Raw genomic sequence first — 21949 nt, forward strand, 5'->3', positions numbered from 1 at the left:
TAAAAATGCTAAAAGTTATGTAAAACCAAATATACTAGAAACGTCTAACATTTTCTAAAGGATGAAGCAAAAGTTTGTGTCAAAATTGAAAGTTCTGCAAAATCAGAGATGAGAATTATCCCCAGGCTTCACGAATCCTCCGTGTAAGACTAAATAAGTCTTACTCGGTATGATGTCAGCATGCTATGCATATTCATGAGGGCACACTGACTCCACTCCAAGTCTAACATGGACCATGCAGGAAGGCAGGGGGCGTGTCTGACTGCCAAGCAATCCAAAGATCCATGCCCCGCAAGTGTCTGAATTGTGAAATGTCAACACACATGAGCGAGTCCGCTCAAATGTCTACATACGCAACACTACACTCCCTCACATTGTAAACCCCCAGTACAGTTATAAAATGTAAAACTTTTCATTTTTTTTTTTTATAATTCCCGATATAGCTGCCCGTATTTGCACGTGTTTGCGTGGGTGTGCCCACTGCTTAGCTGCAGTTAGCAATTTCAACACTGAAGAGCATATTAAGAAATGTTTATGCAAATTAAGCCAAATAGCAATAGCGTAGTGGTAGAGCCTTCGCACAAAAAGGAGGCATTCACGGTTTGAGTCCCACCACTCCCCTTTCTATTTTATGTTTTAAATTAGTATATGAAATAATTCTTGACATATATGAATAAAATTTTACTAAAAAGCATTGAAATGGCCTATGTATCGGTGAACAAAATGTATATATATATAAATATAAGAAGGATCTTGACATATAATTGCCCGTAGCTAATCAGCACTTTACCCAGCGCAATATAGTTGCCCGTAGTTAATCAGTGCTTTATCCAGCACAATATAGTTGCCCGTAGTTAAGCAGCGCTTTACCCAGTGCAATATAGTTGCACGTAGTTAAGCAGCGCTTTACCCAGAGCAATATAGTTGCCCATAGCTAAGCAGCACTTTACCCAGTGCAATAGGTTTGCGCAGAGATGCGCACAGTGCTAACCAGTACACCGTAGGGCAACGTGGAGCAACGTAGAGCAAAGTTGCCTAAATACAGCCACACCCCGTAGCCTGTCTGGACAGTAGTAAAATAAAAAGCAATGACAAGGTTCGAACCCAGGACACTGTGCACCATAATCAAAGTACTGAACCACTAAGCCATGACAGCTTAGGATAAACAGCCACTGTTAACATACATATACTTATAAATGGTAGATTAACCATTGCTAAGCAAGTCTGCAGTCAGTCGAGAATTTTCAAAAATGGCCAATCACAAAAAAGAGCGGGAAATGCGGCATATTTAAGCTCCATAGGCGGGAATACTCACCATAACTGATTGTAGCTCCCATCTGCAGTTAGAATGGCTGGTGCTGGAGAGGGTACTCGCTTTTGAGCACAACGCTGGGGCATCGAGGAGTCAAAATACATGGTTTGGCTCCTTGTCCACCATCATGAGTCAAGACTCCTGCAGGGCCAGTTCCAAAAGATGGAGTACAAAGCAGAGGCTTGGAACCAGTTAGCTCATGATCTCACCAGTGCCACATGTGTCTCTCGGACTGGTGAGCAGGTCCATCACCACCATGCAGACCTGAAGAGACGGAAGCAGGACCTACTGAACCAATGGATACAGGAGGCCCGTGACATGCAAGATGCCCCACTACTGAATAGGTAGCCATGGAATGCAGTATGTAAGACATGCTAATTTAGTCTATATAATGGATAGGTATGTCTCAATATCCCTTCATTTACTTCACAGCTGCAGGTGTCCGTGCTGCGAATCAGCAAGCCTATGCAGATAGGCTGCTAAGGCTGCACCACCAGGCAGGTTAGTAATTATTCTGCATGTATTGTTATATAAAATAGGTGAGAGAGCCTGAAAAAACGTGTTGTAGCCCAATAATACAGCCAAAAAATGCCCTGAATAATTCCTCTGAATGTACTGTTATATAAAATAAGTCAGAGAGCCAGAAAAAGAGTGTAGTAACCCATTAATAAAGGTAAAATAAGTCCGGAATAATATCTCTGCATGTACTGTCATATAAAATAAGTGAGCGAGCCTGAAAAAGAGTGTTGTAACCTATTAATAAAGATATAATATGTCTTGAATATGTCTTCCGTATGCACTGTAATATCAAATAAAGGAGAGAGCCTGTAGAAAAGTGTGTAATGTAATTAATAAAGGTATAATACTTGGAGTGTGTCTGTGTCACTTACTTTGAAATGTTGTTGTACCCTTGCATTATATAAATAGTACTGTTAGTATTAAGTGCTATCAACCCACAGTTGGGCAGTCCCATATAAAGTGGATGAAGGAAGTGCCAGTAGCTGTGAAGCATATATACAGTCCTCAACAGTCGGTTAATGGCTGGCATGCATAGGTAAATCTGGCACACGAGTAGCTTGTTAATGTGTTCCCCAGAAATGTGAGTGTGCTACATGAAATGTAGGGTTCGGTAGAAATTTAACTGAAAATGTCACGTGAACACATCCAGATATGTAGATATATAAATATAAATAAAATATATAACTATGTAGCAGTAACATCTGCATCTTGGACAGTTAGTATGTCAGATATAGGTCAGGTATATAATGAACTAGCCAAACCCATTACATAACCTAATGCATGTTGCCTAGTGTAATAATACATGTAGGGGAAATACACCTGAAGTCAATAGGAATGCAGTGTAGACTAAAAGTACTTATAAGATGTTAATGGAGGTTTCTTTTTACACCCTACTGTATGTGCATAAACAATGCAATTCCACACCTCAATGGGTATGTCTAATCTCAAAACATTTCTTGGGACGTATGTCCTATTGTTCTATAAATATCTGCATTTACTTTGATGCATGTGCCCTGTTCAAACACCACAATCTTGGTGGCCTGTTGCCACCAATCATCCCTGCATGCTGCTGGAATGTCCACTGTCGTTCAATATATGCATGTGTTATGCTTGCTGTTCAACTGTTGGAACCCTGGTGTGTTGGGTTAATGGGAATATTACTGCATGCTGTTACAACTAATTTGGAATGCTGTTGTCTATGTTGCAATTAAACACACCTAATCACAGAACGTATGGGAAGCCTGGTCCCAGTGGACCCACCTGTCCCTCCTCAGCTGGCGATTGCACCTGGCACCAGCAGGTCCGGTGCCCAGCCTGGGCTCCCCTCCTCCATTGGTCCTGTGTCACCTTTGGGTGGAAGCGCTGTGGGGATGGGGCTCATCCCCCCGTGCAAGCGTGGATGGAGAAGGGCCACCTGTCACCCTCTGAAGGGTCTGGGCTGTGGTGCGTAGGGAGATCCAGCGTTCAGTCGCTGATCCCCTATGCCAGCTCGAGGAGAGAGTAGCGCGACTCACGGGTGAGCCTGCCCCTCCTACACAGCCCCCAGCACAGCCACCCTCGGGGCTGTGAAGGTGCAGTGGTGACTGCCCATGGGTGGGGATCTCAGTTCCACTGTTACCATCTGTGGGCTCATGGGCTTGCGATTTCCAAACATCCGTCCCCGTCAATTGCGTTCACCCACGCCATGTGTCATGCTCTGCCCCTGTATGTGTCTTGTTTGTCTTGTCTGTTTACCTACGCAACCTACCTCCCCAAATATACCTACTTCCTCTACCTCACATTCCATTCTCACCTGAAAAAAAAAAAGGGCAATCTGTTCCCACAAAAAAATTACACCCCATACATAGCTGCCCATTTCACACACATGTCCACTGGACATGCAAACTGATAATTATAATTGGCAGTACAACATACTTTGTTGTCCTCACCCCTCTCTCAGGGGTGGAAGGTTTCAAATTTCACTCCAAATTTATTGCATATGCACAGCTGTTGCTGGTAAAGAAATGGGCAGCTATGGACCTTCCCTACACCCATCCTGCACATCTCAAGCTGGTTTCCCTACTGTCTTTCCCTCTTTGTGCCCCCTTTATCACCACTTTCCTATCTCCCCATTTTCTTTTCTTTCAAAGAAATTAGCGCGGGGGTTAGCGGGAGTAAGCACTTTTAAGCAGTAGTTAGCAGGTTTAAGCGAGTGTGCACATGTGTGCGCGTAGCTAAGTATTGCTAAGCATCACGCAAACCCGCGCAAATCCGATTACAACTGCTTAAATGTGCCTTAGTCACTCTGTATGTCAGGGCCCTTGTTCTGCTCAGCAGCAAAATAAAACACCTATGTCAGTCTCGAACCCTAGACCTTAGACATACTAGACTGCATGAAGTACCACTAAGCCACAGCAGATATACAATAACTTGGTGCTGAAATAAATATATCATGCAATGCAATGAGTGAATATAAAGGAAAAATAGGAAGGCCATAACACAAAGCTTGTTCTGTGGATCTTTACCAGCAATTGTTGTGGAATTGCATTACATGACTGTGATAAGAGAAGCAGCCATTCTAGCAGCAAATAATGTTATAGAGGCACTTTACAACCCCCACACAGTATCATAGCAGGACAAACACTGGCATATCTGATTAGGGCAGAGGCCATACTTCCTAACTGTGACTACTTTTCAGGGATGCCCCTGATTGTGAAACATATTTTAGCTGTGTCCCTCTGAATCTCTCTGAAAAGTACCGATGTTAGTCAGAAAGGTGGACAGACCACCTGCCTTGAGAAACTAACAGGTACACACCAATCCTTTAAGTCCAGTAAGATAACATTCATAATGCTCTCTGTATGTCTGCACCCCCCCCCAAATTTTAAATATACGTGTGTGTTTAGGGTCTACCAAGGATGTAGGTAGGCATACTCAGTACTGGAATTGTCCAGTTTTCCTGAGAATCCTGTGCTAATGTCAACAATAAAAAACACAAACCCTGCAGAAGTGAGTACATTAATATGCACAGTATAACAGTTCACAAACAGTTCATGTCCCAAAAGAATACTTCTCAAGAACTACTTCTGTATGGCAGTTAATTATATAAGTATAAAAGAAACTACATACTCACATATATCTTGTGTAAGCATTTGTAGGGGTGAGTTAAACTCTACACTGATAGCTCTGTACTGGAAGTGGCAACAGTCAGGTCTGAGTACAACATGTACATCACTGTCTACACCTCTAGCTTCAGATATAAGAAGTATACCAACCTTCTGACTTAAACAACAGTCTCCACAGCAAACAAGCATGGTCCCCACTCTGGAAATCTGAAAGGGCTACGTCTGCATAACTTAGCAATTTATAGCATTGGGTTGCTATGACAGTGAGTACTGCAATTACCACACAGCAGGCTGTATGCATTTACCAAATGCTGGGCACCAATTGGTGCAGAGGGCATCACATGCACATGTGCAGATACCTATAAAAGCAGACTGTACTTGCTATCCCCACATGCAATCATTACATTGCACGTGTTATAGCATCTGTAAACCTGGAGAGGAGTAAAAAAAAATATATTACTTAATAAAACAAAAATTTAATTAAGTAAAACAAATATACTGAATTACTAACCAAAAATATTAATTAAGTAAAAAAAAAACTTAATTAATAACCAAAAAAATTAAGTAAAAGCAAACTTAACTTAATTAATACCAAAAAAAAATTGTCAAAACATACACAGACAGACCTGAAAGTGACAAACAGGTATGTAACAGATATGTGGTTACCAGCAAGTAGTAGATGTTTATGAAGAGTACTGTACATACTTTGAAACATGCATATGTGGCAGCAGTAGGTATGTATGCACTGATGCCATGCATAACTACTGCCATGGACAAATTAGTGTGTAGCTGTGTGCAGTGGGACATAAATGTGACGTGTAGCTCAGCATTAAATGTCAAACATCTCATCATGTTATCTATGTTCTGTACAGTACTGTGAATAATGGCTGTTTGGGGGAGTAGTGCAAACAGCTATATAAACCTAGATGTGACAGAGTAACACATGCATGATAGTCATACAATGTGTAGCTTAGCATTGGCAACTGCTGTACCAGGCTAGTATAGTAATGTAGCATTAGCAGCTATAAATACTCCCTGTAATATTACTGTTATGCACACATGTGACAACTGTTCATGTTGTAGCAAGGCCCTACAGGCCATCCGTGAGGTCTACGGACTTACAACAGTGTGGACCTTGTGTGTGTGCGGCACACACATACGGAGAGATATTTATGTGTCAGATATATTAGCATCTTAACATGTGCATAGAGCAAGGGACATACTGCAACTGTTTGTGAAGGGCGGACATATATATGTTGGTAAAGGTTGTTATGTGCATATTTTTATGTAGGTGGTAGTGTGTGGCAAACAAGACAACATACAGTGCTGGTATATGACATGTGGTGTTTAACCACTGTGGGTATGATTTGTTAGGTTTTTAGTCTTCCAGACAGGGAGTCCTGCTAAAGATACATGGGCTGAGAATACTTTCAATGCATTCTGCAAAAGACTGTGCGATATTATTACATAACTGTTTCCCTCTCAACTTTTGCATAATTGATATTCCCACCATGAATGGTGGACTGTATATGTGCCTATATGTAAATCTATATGTACACCAATGGATGTTTATATGTACGCTCAAGCTCAATGTTGTAAATGTATTGCCATCCTTTTTGTTAAAAACCCTGTACCCATGAACTACCACATAGGTGGTAGTTTCATAGTTTATAGTTTCATAGTTTAGTACTAGGCTATCTGCCCTGGGGCATTTGTAATCCTAGCCATAGTGATGTGGATTTCGCCACCCCATGAAATGGTACAAAAATGCACAGAATAGATTTAGAATACTGTGCCTCTGTCTAGTAGTGACACAGTGAAGGTCTCCTTATATAATAGAATTAGTTTACTGTGCCCCTGTCTAGTAGTGACACAGATGTGACCCCTGGGGTAAACTTACGATCTCCCATCCACTCATCAAGATTTCTCTTGAAGAGAGTTAGTGAGGGGCTCTTCCTAACATGAACTGGGATTTTGTTCCAGAGCATGGGAAGCCTCTGGGTTATGAATCTATCCCTCCAGCATGTCCTATTCATACTTGTGCCGAGGTTTACGTCTTTAGCTCTCGTGGTTCTGATGGATTTGGATTTTTTGAGATGGAGCATGTCCATCAGTTCCTGATTGGACATGGCCTTGTATGTCAGGCACAGATTACCTCTGAGCAGGTGCTATGCTACTGAATAGAGCTGGAGTTTCTTTAGTCTGGCAGAATAAGACATATGTTGAAGACCCTTGATCCTCTTGGTGAGGTACTTTTGTGGTCTCTCCAGCTGTTGCAAATGCCGGGTGAGGTACATACCAAATGGGGCATTGTACTCAATCATGGGTCTGATGAGGGAGGAGTATAGGGGTACAATGACATCCTTGGATCTGGATATGTCCTATTGTTCTATAAATATCTGCATTTACTTTGATGCATGTGCCCTGTTCAAACACCACAACCTTGGTGGCCTGTTGCCACCAATCATCCCTGCATGCTGTTGGAATGTCCACTGTCGTTCAATATATGCATGTGTTATGCTTGCTGTTCAACTGTTGGAACCCTGGTGTGTTGGGTTAATGGGAATATTACTGCATGCTGTTACAACTAATTTGGAATGCTGTCGTCTATGTCGCAATTAAACACACCTAATCACAGAACGTATGGGAAGCCTGGTCCCAGTGGACCCACCTGTCCCTCCTCAGCTGGCGATTGCACCTGGCACCAGCAGGTCCGGTGCCCAGCCTGGGCTCCCCTCCTCCGTTGGTCCTGTGCCACCTTTGGGTGGAAGCGCTGTGGGGATGGGGCCCATCCCCCCATGCAAGCGTGGGTGGAGAAGGGCCACCTGTCACCCTCTGAAGGGTCCGGGCTGTGGTGCGTAGGGAGATCCAGCGTTCAGTCGCTGATCCCCTATGCCAGCTCGAGGCGAGAGTAGCGTGACTCACGGGTGAGCCTGCCCCTCCTACACAGCCCCCAGCACAGCCACCCTCGGGGCTGTGAAGGTGCAGTGGTGACTGCCCATGGGTGGGGATCTCAGTTCCACTGTTACCATCTGTGGGCTCATGGGCTTGCGATTTCCAAACATCCGTCCCCGTCAATTGTGTTCACCCACGCCATGTGTCATACTCTGCCCCTGTATGTGTCTTGTTTGTCTTGTCTGTTTACCTACACAACCTACCTCCCCAAATATACCTACTTCCTCTACCTCACATTCCACTCTCACCTGAAAAAAAAAAAAAGGGCAATCTGTTCCCACAAAAAAATTACACCCCATACATAGCTGCCCATTTCGCACACATGTCCACTGGACATGCAAACTGATAATTATAATTGGCAGTACAACATACTTTGTTGTCCTCACCCCTCTCTCAGGGGTGGAAGGTTTCAAATTTCACTCCAAATTTATTGCATATGCACAGCTGTTGCTGGTAAAGAAATGGGCAGCTATGGACCTTCCCTACACTCATCCTACACATCTCAAGCTGGTTTCCCTACTGTCTTTCCCTCTTTGTGCCCCCTTTATCACCACTTTCCTATCTCCCCATTTTCTTTTCTTTAAAAGAAATTAGCGCAGGGGTTAGCGGGCGTAAGCACTTTTAAGCAGTAGTTAGCAGGTTTAAGCGAGTGTGCGCATGTGTGCGGGTAGCTAAGTATTGCTAAGCATCACGAAACCCGCGCAAACCTGATTACAACTGCTTAAAAGTGCCTTAGTCACTCTGTATGTCAGGGCCCTTGTTCTGCTCAGCAGCAAAATAAAACACCTATGTCAGTCTCGAACCCTAGACCTTAGACACACTAGACTGCATGAAGTACCACTAAGCCACAGCAGATATACAATAACTTGGTGCTGAAATAAATATATCATGCAATGCAATGAGTGAATATAAAGGAAAAATAGGAAGGCCATAACACAAAGCTTGTTCTGTGGATCTTTACCAGCAATTGTTGTGGAATTGCATTACATGACTGTGATAAGAGAAGCAGCCATTCTAGCAGCAAATAATGTTATAGAGGCACTTTACAACCCCCATACAGTATCATAGCAGGACAAACACTGGCATATCTGATTAGGGCAGAGGCCATACTTCCTAACTGTGACTACTTTTCAGGGATGCCCCTGATTGTGAAACATATTTTAGCTGTGTCCCTCTGAATCTCTCTGAAAAGTACTGATGTTTGTCAGAAAGGTGGACAGACCACCTGCCTTGAGAAACTAACAGGTACACACCAATCCTTTAAGTCCAGTAAGATAACATTCATAATGCTCTCTGTATGTCTGCAACCCCCCCCCCCCCAAATTTTAAATATACGTGTGTGTTTAGGGTCTACCAAGGATGTAGGTAGGCATACTCAGTACTGGAATTGTCCAGTTTTCCTGAGAATCCTGTGCTAATGTCAACAATAAAAAACACAAACCCTGCAGAAGTGAGCACATTAATATGCACAGTATAACAGTTCACAAACAGTTCATGTCCCAAAAGAATACTTCTCAAGAACTACTTCTGTATGGCAGTTAATTATATAAGTAGAAAAGAAACTACATACTCACATATATCTTGTGTAAGCATTTGTAGGGGTGAGTTAAACTCTACACTGATAGCTCTGTACTGGAAGTGGCAACAGTCAGGTCTGAGTACATGTACATCACTGTCTACACCTCTAGCTTCAGATATAAGAAGTATACCAACCTTCTGACTTAAACAACAGTCTCCACAGCAAACAAGCATGGTCCCTACTCTGGAAATCTGAAAGGGCTACGTCTGCATAACTTAGCAATTTATAGCATTGGGTTGCTATGACAGTGAGTACTGCAATTACCACACAGCAGGCTGTATGCATTTACCAAATGCTGGGCACCAATTGGTGCAGAGGGCATCACATGCACATGTGCAGATACCTATAAAAGCAGACTGTACTTGCTATCCCCACATGCAATCATTACATTGCACGTGTTATAGCATCTGTAAACCTGGAGAGGAGTAAAAAAAAATTATTACTTAATAAAACAAAAATTTAATTAAGTAAAACAAATATACTGAATTACTAACCAAAAATATTAATTAAGTAAAAAAAAACTTAATTAATAACCAAAAAAATTAAGTAAAAGCAAACTTAACTTAATTAATACCAAAAAAAAAATTGTCAAAACATACACAGACGGACCTGAAAGTGACAAACAGGTATGTAACAGATATGTGGTTACCAGCAAGTAGTAGATGTTTATGAAGAGTACTGTACATACTTTGAAACATGCATATGTGGCAGCAGTAGGTATGTATGCGCTGATGCCATGCATAACTACTGCCATGGACAAATTAGTGTGTAGCTGTGTGCAGTGGGACATAAATGTGACGTGTAGCTCAGCATTAAATGTCAAACATCTCATCATGTTATCTATGTTCTGTACAGTACTGTGAATAATGGCTGTTTGGGGGAGTAGTGCAAACAGCTATATAAACCTGGATGTGACAGAGTAACACATGCATGATAGTCATACAATGTGTAGCTTAGCATTGGCAACTGCTGTACCAGGCTAGTATAGTAATGTAGCATTAGCAGCTATAAATACTCCCTGTAATATTACTGTTATGCACACATGTGACAACTGTTCATGTTGTAGCAAGGCCCTACAGGTCATCCGTGAGGTCTACGGACTTACAACAATGTGGACCTTGTGTGTGTGCGGCACATACATACGGAGAGATATTTATGTGTCAGATATATTAGCATCTTAACATGTGCATAGAGCAAGGGACATACTGCAACTGTTTGTGAAGGGCGGACATATATATGTTGGTGAAGGTTGTTATGTGCATATTTTTATGTAGGTGGTAGTGTGTGGCAAACAAGACAGCATACAGTGCTGGTATATGACATGTGGTGTTTAAACACTGTGGGTATGATTTGTTAGGTTTTTAGTCTTCCAGACAGGGAGTCCTGCTAAAGATACATGGGCTGAGAATACTTTCAATGCATTCTGCAAAAGACTGTGCGATATTATTACATAACTGTATCCCTCTCAACTTTTGCATAATTGATATTCCCACCATGAATGGTGGACTGTATATGTGCCTATATGTAAATCTATATGTACACCAATGGATGTTTATATGTACGCTCAAGCTCAATGTTGTAAATGTATTGCCATCCTTTTTGTTAAAAACCCTGTACCCATGAACTACCACATAGGTGGTAGTTTCATAGTTCATAGTTTCATAGTTTAGTACTAGGCTATCTGCCCTGGGGCATTTGTAAGCCTAGCCATAGTGATGTGGCTTTCGCCACCCCATGAAATGGTACAAAAATGCACAGAATAGATTTAGAATACTGTGCCTCTGTCTAGTAGTGACACAGTGAAGGTCCCCTTATATAATAGAATTAGTTTACTGTGCCCCTGTCTAGTAGTGACACAGATTTGACCCCTGGGGTAAACTTACGATCTCCCATCCACTCATCAAGATTTCTCTTGAAGAGAGTTAGTGAGGGGCTCTTCCTAACATGAACTGGGATTTTGTTCCAGAGCATGGGAAGCCTCTGGGTTATGAATCTATCCCTCCAGCATGTCCTATTCATACTTGTGCCGAGGTTTAAGTCTTTAGCTCTCGTGGTTCTGATGGATTTAAATTTTTTGAGGTGGAGCATGTCCATCAGTTCCTGATTGGACATGGCCTTGTACGTCAGGCACAGATCACCTCTGAGCAGGTGGTATGCTACTGAATAGAGCTGGAGTTTCTTTAGTCTAGCAGAATAAGACATATGTTGAACACCCTTGATCCTCTTGGTGAGGTACTTTTGTGGTCTCTCCAGCTGTTGCAAATGCCGGGTGAGGTACATACCAAATGGGGCATTGTACTCAATCATGGGTCTGATGAGGGAGGAGTAAAGAGGTACAATGACATCCTTGGATCTGGATGTGAATCCTTTCATGATAAGGTGTGCAAGGTAGAATGTCTTTCTAACCACTTTGGTAACGTGGGTGTCAAATGAGAGGTCACTGCCGTCTTGGGTCCCTAGGTCTCTGATTACTTGTTCCGTACTCAGTGGGTTGCTGTCTATGTGATAATTTGTGGGTACTTTGTTTTTTCCAAAGGGGATGACTATACATTTTTTGGCATTTAGTTTAAGGCCATGACTCCGGCACCAGTTGTCCGTTTCTGTGAGGCCTTTTTGTAGGATGTATGTGTCCACTGGTGTATCGACTATGGCGCCTAGTTTGCAGTCATCTGCGAACGTTGTCAGCCACAACCCTCCCATGTTTGCTTTAACATCTGAAAAATAAATGCCGAACAAGAGGGGTCCCAGGACAGATCCCTGTGGGACACCACTTGTGACTGGCTTTGAGTCTGACATTGCTCCAGCGATTTTAACTTTATGGGTTCTGTCCTTTAGCCAATTTGCAACCCATCTAGTGACATAAGGGTTTACATTTAAGCTGTTGAGCTTATCTATGATGCCTGAGTGGGGTATTGTGTCGAAGGCTTTAGCCAAGTCCAGGTAGGCTGTATGGACTGCTTTGCCCTCATCAATGGCTCTAGTGACTGTTTCAAAAAAGTCGACCAGGTTCAAAAGGCAGGATCTGCCCTTTACAAAGCCGAACTGGGTGGGATCAAGTGTCTGTAGGTCCCCAATGTCTCTGTTTATGAGTTCCATAATGATTCTTTCCATAGTTTTGCAGACCAGGCTGGTTAAGCTTATGGGGCAGTAGTTCCCAGGGTCTGTAGAGGTACCCCCTTTGTGGAGTGGGACCACTGTTGCTGTACGCCAGTGTTCAGGTACATATCCTGTAGAAGGCTAAGGTTAAATAGCATTTTTATGTACGGGTTTAGCTCCTCTTGGAGTTCACGTAGCACGCAACCCAGGATACCGTCAGGTCCCATTGATGCTGTGTTTTTAGCTTTGCTGAGGGCGGCTCTCACCTGGACATCTGAGATGACAGGGAGATTACATTCAGCTGGGATAAGTATTTCTTTTGGGGGTGAGGGAGGGGAGAAATTTGCACTGAACCTGTCAGCCAGAATGTTGGCAATATCTGTGGGTTCAGTGTATTTTTTGTTGTTGTGAACTAACTCTGAGCATATCTGAGGGTTTCCGCCCAGGTTTCTAACATAGCTGAAGAAGGCTTTGTGGTTATCTTTAGTGTCCTTAGCGATTTTTCTCTCAACGTTGGCCTTGGATGTTTTTATGAGAGAACGTAGTTTCTGCTAGTGTTGATCCAAGATGTCTTCCCTTTATGGGATTTTGCTCTGTCATGCAGTAGCTTCCTTCTTTTGTTATACAATTTGTTAATGGCTGAGGTCCACCAGACAGGACGCTTGCCTTTGGTGGAGAGGTACTTGGATTTATTTGGGATTGCATGATCCATGCATTCTTGGAGATGTCCACAGAAAGCATTTGTGAAGGATTCAGCATTGTGGGATATGGTATCCACTGGCCCAGTGGGCTTAAAGGATACCATCTCAGTCTTAAGAAGAGTGAAGTCTGCTTTTGAGAAGTTTTTCACTGTGGTCTTTTGTGCTGGGGGTGGAGGCGGGATATGTATATCCAGGGTGATTAGTTTGTGGTCAGATCTCACTAGTGAGGGGTATACCTCCAGTGTGGAGCATTTTGTCCCCATGTTTGTGATGATCAGGTCTAGTATATTATCTCCCCTAGTGGAAGAGGTGACTAGTTGTTCCAGTGCATTTGAATTTATGAATTCCAGGAACCTTTGGGCTAGGGTGTTAGGGCTAGAATAATGTACCCAATCTATGTTAGGGTAGTTGAAGTCTCCCAGTATGATGGTATTTTGTGATACATTCATATCTTCCAATGTCTTCAGGAAGGCTGAGTGCGGTTCCTGAGATTGGGAGGGTGGTCTGTAACATGCTACCAGTTGTATAGCAGTTTTGCCTATGGTTAGTTTCACCTGTATGGTCTCCGATGCTTCATGTGTTGCTACTAACCTGGAGGTGTGGGTGTCCTTGATGAATATGGACACTCCCCTCCTTGTGGTTCGCCGGTTTTTGGGGCCGAAAAGCATGATACGAGGTATAGCCTGGTAGCGCTGGGGTGCTCTCAGGAGCCTTGAACCAGGTTTCAGTTACTGCACAGACGTCGATGTTCTCCATACTGAGGAGTGCATCGAGTGCCTGCATCTTGAGATTTAGACTTCTGGCGTTGAGCAGCATTACCCTTAGTTTTTTCCATTTTGTTTTCTAAGGAGGTGGGTTTGTCTTTTGAGCCTTGCCTAAAAAGGCACTATGGGGTGGCAAGAGCCTTAGCCAATATCCGAAGCCCAGTGGTGACAGGTGCAAGCCATCCCTTGAAGCAGCGTGGCTTGTCCAACATGTCATCCCAAGCAGACAGACATTGGATCCCCTTAGAATGACACCAGTACTTGAGCCAATTATTAATGCTGATCATCTTGTCTTTGTATTGCGGCATCATTCTTGGTGAGGGCAAGATGCTGCTCAGGGTCAGGGTCATACCAGCCTGGGCTACATAATCAGAGAGCTCCTCTATGTCTCTTTTCATGTAGTCCAGGGAGGTACGTCTCAGGTCATTCATGCCAGCATGGACAATGACGGAGTCATATTTGTACTTGCTTTGGAGTGACCTGAGTGCGTGTTATGTGGCGGATCCTAGCTCCCGATAGGCAGCTCACAGTCACCCTCTCCTTGTTCAGCCTGGTAAGCGGGACATCAGTGTGTCTGACTATAGAGTCACCTATTACTAGTGTATTAGGCATGGTGTTTGGCCTTAAGGGCTGTGATTGATTGACACACTGATTTATTGAAGTATGTGTTGCATGTGTTTTGTTTTGAGGTGGTGGATTTTTGGATGTCTGATTTGGGAGCCTCTGTTGTTTTGGTAAGTTTTTTATTAGAGCCTCTGAGTATGTCTTTGTGTTTTTATGTGTTTGGTTTGCAGTTGTGGTAGGTCTATGTGGGACTGGATTTGTTGTGTGTGTGGTTACCATCTCCTCCTGTCTGGTCATGCCAGCCCTGAGTTGAGAGTGTTCAGCCTCCAGTTTGGCTATATAGTTGCATCTCTCACATGTATTTGTGTTTGTTGGGAGGAGGAGAGGGTTGTCTGTGTACATGAGACAATTGTAGCATTGTCTCAAGATACCCAGATTAACCAGCTGAATGGGAGAGGACGCCAGTAATCTACCACTCGACATGCTAGAACAGTATAAGGGAGTGCTGTGCCTTTAAGGGAAGTGGATATTCACAGGGGTGGTAGGTGGATGTAGTGCTTACTTATTATGAGAGTGCTTACTTAGTAGAGAAGTTTTGAGAACAAGTGCTAGGCTTATAATGTAGCGAGTAGTCTGATTATACTAAGAGTAGAGCTTCCTTAAGGGAAAATTTGAAGAACAGACTTGGCGGAGCCAGAAGAAGTTTAACCTTGTTTAACCAGTGCTGCGCTATGCGCACAATCGCGCAAAGCTGCGCAAACACAGATTTTAAACAGGGAACTTCAAAAGAGCTAGAAATGGTCCAAAACAACCAATTACTACAGCTCTTGTGCTGAGGACACTTCCTACAGGGACAGGTAGGCTGCTCAAGGCTCCCCACTCCCACTGGTGAGAAAAGAAACTTCCTTCTATCCAAGTAAGGTAATGGACAACACAGGAACTACACCACAGCCCAGAATACAGCAAAGCCTGTAAACTGGTCTAAACTAGTCGAGGAGAGGCGGGAAAACAAGGATTTTTTTTTTGTTTTTAGATAGAAAACACACAGAAAATGCAGAAACAGTAATAAATCAGTTACACAGGCTAGCACACTTTAGTGGGCAGCCTCAACAGTTAAATTAAACAAACAAACAAACTTTCGATCAATTTCGACTAAAATGTAACTTTACTACTCCAAAAGTGTGATAAGAGACCACGGGACACAGGTGGACAGTAGTGTCCCTTTTGATAGTCACAGTGCCACACTAGTCATGTAAAATGTGTACGGTCCACATGTCATCAGAAAAGGTGTGTCATCCATGGAAAAAGAGGTCAGTGTTCCACTCTACTCATCAGTCATAAAACCCATCACAGAGTACAATGGCCCTTTTGGTATGTACCTCAGAAGACATCTTTAGCAACTGTAGACGGCAGGCACATACATCACAAAGATTATTACCAGACTCAAACAGATGCCCTATGCAGACTGTCTTACAAAACCACAGCTACACTGTGTCGCATACCGCCTACCCAGAGGCAACCTCTGCCTAACATACAAAGCTATGCCAAACCCACAGGTGTTGGACATGCTCCATGTAAACAGATCAAAATCCCTACAAGCTACACACTGTACTGATCTAAACCTTGTAACGTCAAAAAGCAGAACATGCTGGGGTGGTACATTCTCATCTCAGACACATACCATACTCTGGAACTAACTACCTATCAATAGCAAAGAAAGGTCCTCATTAGCAGTCGTCATGAATAATCATGATGAATGGATGTGAGATAGGAAATACAACCCAGGAATCACCTCTGTGGCTCTGCATGACAGGGGCACATGAACTTAAATTACATGGGTGTTGAAGGGCAGGGTACCATATGGCTAGGCTTCTATAGGCCCTACGGCTAATAGCCTATTAGCTACCTAGGACCCGATACACACACACATGTACTTGTTGCATTAATTGCTATGTGAGGTTGACTGAGTGTGATGGTGAATGTGTAGGTGAATGTGTCAACGTTGTGTATATGTGTGATAGCCTAGTGGGAAACTGTATATATCATGGTATGTAGTGTTCTAGCTCTGATCCCCGCAAAATATATGTATGCTATTGCTAGACAGGAAAATCAGTATAGCATATGGTGTGATGTAGTCCCATGGTGTTGACTGGAGTGTGCCATTGTAGGCTAAAGCAGTACATGTATGCTTATTGATTGTTAACACTAGTGAATACAAATCCCGTATGAACTGTAGTACTACCTGAAGCTGTAGGCCTAAATAGCACAGTATGGTGTATATCCACATTGCTTAGAAACACTGTTTTGTTGGTTACCTGTAGTCCTCACACATTACATACCTCAGGCATAAGGTTTTGTAAGTGCTGACACACAGTACTGTATGGTACACAGGTAAAGCTCATCTGGGTTGCCATACCTTTGTGTCTTGTAGGTATGTCTGATGTGTGTGTGGGTATGCCTGTAACATGGCCTCGGTCGTATGTGTGTTACAGGATATAAGTGCATATCTAGCAACATGTATAGTGTAGTACAGCAGTATGCCACCTATATTGATGAATGTGCACATATGTTACTTAGGGGGTTGATATCAACAAGTAGTGTGGTGTACTGGTAGTACTGTAACTGTACTTTACAATCATTTCAATGGATGACATATTTCTGTATGCATTAGCTTCATATATACCTCCTGTGGCTAGGTGGTGCATTATGTCACATACAGTGTGCCATGTACTGTTGTATAGTCTTACATACTGGTTTCACTTTGTTGCTGTGCAGAACATGGTTTAATATATAGAACGTGCCAGGCACTGTCAGGCAGTTGTGGGCTGAGCACTGATATGTGGTATTAAAAGTGTGTATCTACTGACAGCCAATAGGTTGCTATATATGGCATTTCATTGATATCTGTACTTTAGAATGTTGTGTGCCACATGACTTGCTCACAATTATTGTTTTATTGTCTTCCAGGGACATGTCTCACCATTACAACCCTGCGTATTCCCCTGAAGAGGAGGAAATCATAATATCCACCCTAGTACAACATCACACCCTGCTGTTCTCCAGAACCAGCCAGGACCAGCATGAGCGCACTGCACTGTGGAAAGATGTTGTCCATTGGGTTAATGACGTAGGCATGCATAACCGGACTTATGAGCAGGTACGCCATCACTGCAGTGATTTAATTAGACATGTCCGGCAGCATGCCTCCGATGTCCGCAGACAACAGCTTGCCACAGGTAATGGTGCAGCATTACATCCGCCCCTCACCAGAGTGGAAGAGCTGCTCCTTACCGTGGTCGCTCCTGGCCAACCACTACAACAGACAGGTGTCATTATGGAGGCTGAAGTCACCCAGCAAGTTGACTCGGAGCGTGCAGGTAACATGGCATATCTGTAGACTACTGTTAGCTCAATTGTTAGAACATGCATATGTCAGATGTGTACTGTGTATTTAGAAGATGTGGAGCCTGGTGTTGTGCAATACTGATAATTTGGAAAATAATCTGTATGCCTGTGACTGTCAACCATTGTACTACTGTAAAATTACAAACTCACAGCAGCAATGCCATAGTTGTTGACACTGACAAACTGTCTCATATCCTTGTAGGGCCCTCTGGTGTGACAGCAAGACAGCAAACCCATGCTGGTGAGTGTTCTACATTTAATATAGCAAATAACATGTGCATGTCATTGGTGAGTTGTAGGCCATATACACATGTAAAACACCTACACATAATGCATGCTCTGCATGTTTTCTGTGGGACTATGCACATCCCAGTAACATGAGTAGCTGCCTCAAACACATGCAATACACAGAGCATCCCAAACAATTGTGGTACACTGTAGTGGACATTGTATAGGCAGAGTCAATACACATGCACACAACATACACCACTTTGTCATACATGATGCGTGTTAATATGATACACATGGCGTATTTAGACACCTGCTGTAAGGTCAGACTCCAGTATCCCAAATGTCATCCACACAGCACACATACTATACCTGAGGGGTAGAGACATATCATGGGGCAGTGCGACACTCTTCAACACACAACACATTCATGTTAGGCAATGCTCCCTATTGAACACCTTACATACCCATGTAACAACTGCCTGTGAAATGGTTAATGTAGCCAAAGTGGTGCAGTTCAGGTACAGCAAGATAGTTGCCAGTGTGGCATACATTAGAGGCCTTGAGTGACCACATGATGCTGCCTGATGATGGCTCATGGTACTACACTACATCCAGTTACAGTAACTACAGTACTACACATAGCATTCATTGCTATACACCTGACAGTTGTGTGCATCCAGCCATGGTATGTATACCTATGAGTGATGGTGCACAGGACATTGAAAAGCATTTAATACTTGCACAGCAATGTTGTGTCCATGTACACATAGTGTTCCAGGGTGAGACCAATCACTGAACAACACACAAGCATCAAAGACATGTATGCTGTTATTAACAAGGACTCTCTACACTCACACTGCATGCTGTTGAGCAACACACATCCTGCATGCTGACATGTGTGATAGGACTCTTTGGCTTGTGATACTGTACTCCACCATCAACCACTAATGAGTATGTTCTGGATTGCTGTTGGTGTGTGTGTGTGTGTGTGTGTGTGTGTGTGTGTGTGTGTGTGTGTGTGTGTGTGTGTGTGTGTGTGTGTCTACTTTAGTGAGTAGTGTATTTGTGTTCATGTGTGCATGTGTGTATGTGTTCATGTGTGCATGTATTCATGTGTGCATGTGTGCATGTGTTCATGTGTTCATGTGTGCATGTGTGCATGTGTGCATGTGTGTATGTGTTCATGTGTGCTAACATCATGTACAGATTGTTAATTGTGTTTCCTGTCTTCCTCTCACAGGTGCTGAGGCTGTATTGGTTGAGTGCAGCAGGGAACCTGAAGTCACTGCCACAAATAGTGGAAATGATGATACATGTGTTGTGGCACAGGCAGGTTTGACAGGGTCTGTTGTTGGGCCGCCAATCGACAGTACACAGCTTTCCACCCCATCTATGCGCACATTCATACTGCCAATACATCCCTCATCACCATTGGCCTTAGCTGAGGGACAGCATACAGTAGGCATTGACCAGGATAGTGTGGTATCTATGGCACATGCATCCCCTCACAGCAGCCATACCCAGATTCCTGGAATGGTACCACATAGGCAGATGTCCAGGAGTTCTCGTGGGAGCACTGCTGGTCGTAATGCCCCTGGCAGACGTATCCCCACAGGTCTTACAACCTCAGGTATGTTCCAGGCTGTAATGCAGGCACAGGCATGTATGGAACAGTACACCAGACAGGGACTAAGGGCGCAGAGGGCCCATAACACTGCTATCAATGACAGTATCCGTGACCTTGCCGGTGCCATCTGTAATTACACCGAGGTCATTGAGAGACGTTGGGGGGAGACATTAGATGTCCTCCGCAATGTCATGTCCATGTGCCAGGACAGTGCAGGATGGCTGAGACGTCAATGTGGATGTATGCCAGCAACATCATCGGCTGGCAGTTGTCGCAGACGACACACAAGTCACAGCCCCTCCCGTAGTGGCAGTACCAGCCCCAGCAATGTTGGGGCTGGGCTGTCAATAGACCGTCATAGAAGACCACATGCACGTGGCTCTGGCCAGTCCCAGCAGGGACATGGGTCCAGTCAACATCCCTCTGCCTCTGATGATAGTACCCAGTCTGGCTTAGTACCTGATACTGTCCGTGGCACCCCTGCCAGGCACAGGTACTGTGTCCGTGGCCAGATGGTGATCTGTACAGCCTGGCAGTTTCAGTCTGAGGCTGTCCCACAACCTCCCGTATATGGCAGCCACATGGTGGAACTGTGTGCATGCAGACACACACACATAAACCAAACACCTAGGGCTAACACATACACACACACATTACATCAACATTGACCAATGCTGTACTGTTGTCCCTCACACACACACACACACACACACACACACACACACACACACACACACATACATGTCAATTGGATGGGTCAATGTCAGGCTCTGGCAAACCAGCAACACACCCTGTGCATATGATGAAACTGTGCCACCTCCTGTCATCTGTAACATTGATGCAGGAACAGGCTAACATGGTGCTGATTCACAGGGTGACTTTATAGCAGTGAAGCAATGTTAGCATGTTGTCAACAGTAAAGTGTAATGATATCCTTGTAGGTATATCTGAGCAGGCATGATGCATTAAAGCTATGATTATCAATGTAGTATTGTGTACACCAGTGTTAATTCCAAAAATGTATTGTCCGCCCATGTGCCACTTGGCTGATGTGTGTAGTTCTGGCAGCATGTGTTGGTTAGTGGACAGTATGTGTGTGATGTGTGCAGTACAGATTTACAGGTGTAAATTTGTGAACATGGTGGAGGTGCACTGTCTGCATGTACGTGCATAGTGGACACATGGGAAGGGTGACATGCCCTGTATTACACAGTGTTAACACTTCATAGTTTCTATTGGTGGCCAGTATGCATTTTATTACACATATGTTTTAACTTGGGTACACATGTGTGTATGACATGGTTTGACACTATGCTGTGGGTGATACTGTTAGTATCTGTCATTGGTTTGCATTCTGGTAGTATACAAAACCTCAACAGCCTGACTATAACCAATCGTTAGATGATGTCTTGACAACTGACACACAGATGTAGGAAACTCAGTAGCATTTGGATCCTTCCGGTACTATACTATACCAGTAACCAGTGGTATTGACCGCCACCCATTCCTGGGACCACTCCTGTTTGGCATGTAGCCCTCTTAGGTACAAGCAAACACACTAGGGATATGTCCGTCCACATCTGGAAATGCATACAGTGGCCTACAATGCATTCTCCGGATGAGTCACTTATCCCCCACAAGGGTATCATACAGACAAATACCTGTTGTCCAACCCATACTGTAAAGCTATAAGCCAACTATAGCATAGTCATCCACATTTACTAAACATAGTATCCCGACAGTACCACATAGGTAGTAGCCCCCAACAAACGGTTACCGATGTGTACATACAGCCAAGTGTTATGTCATCTGTCCTTTGGTATTCACATTTCCAAAGGTATTCTGACATCCCTCGGTGTATCACATAAGCAATAAGGGGTCTGTATGCATATCCACAAAGTTGTTGTACACCTATAATGAATGTCCATTATTGACAGACTTTGTTGTGTTTGAACATGTCTGAGATATACCCCAGGCATGAACTCTCACTCACACTATTCTATAGAAACTGTCATGGGTGTGTGTGACACAGATGACCTAGGCCACAGATCACTACAGTGGCTGGCCTTGTCACAAACATACATATGTGACC

The sequence above is a fragment of the Protopterus annectens genome, chromosome 1.part1 (genome assembly GCF_019279795.1).
Source record: "Protopterus annectens isolate FY-2018-M chromosome 1.part1, PAN1.0, whole genome shotgun sequence".
Classification (NCBI taxonomy): Eukaryota; Metazoa; Chordata; order Ceratodontiformes; family Protopteridae; genus Protopterus; species Protopterus annectens.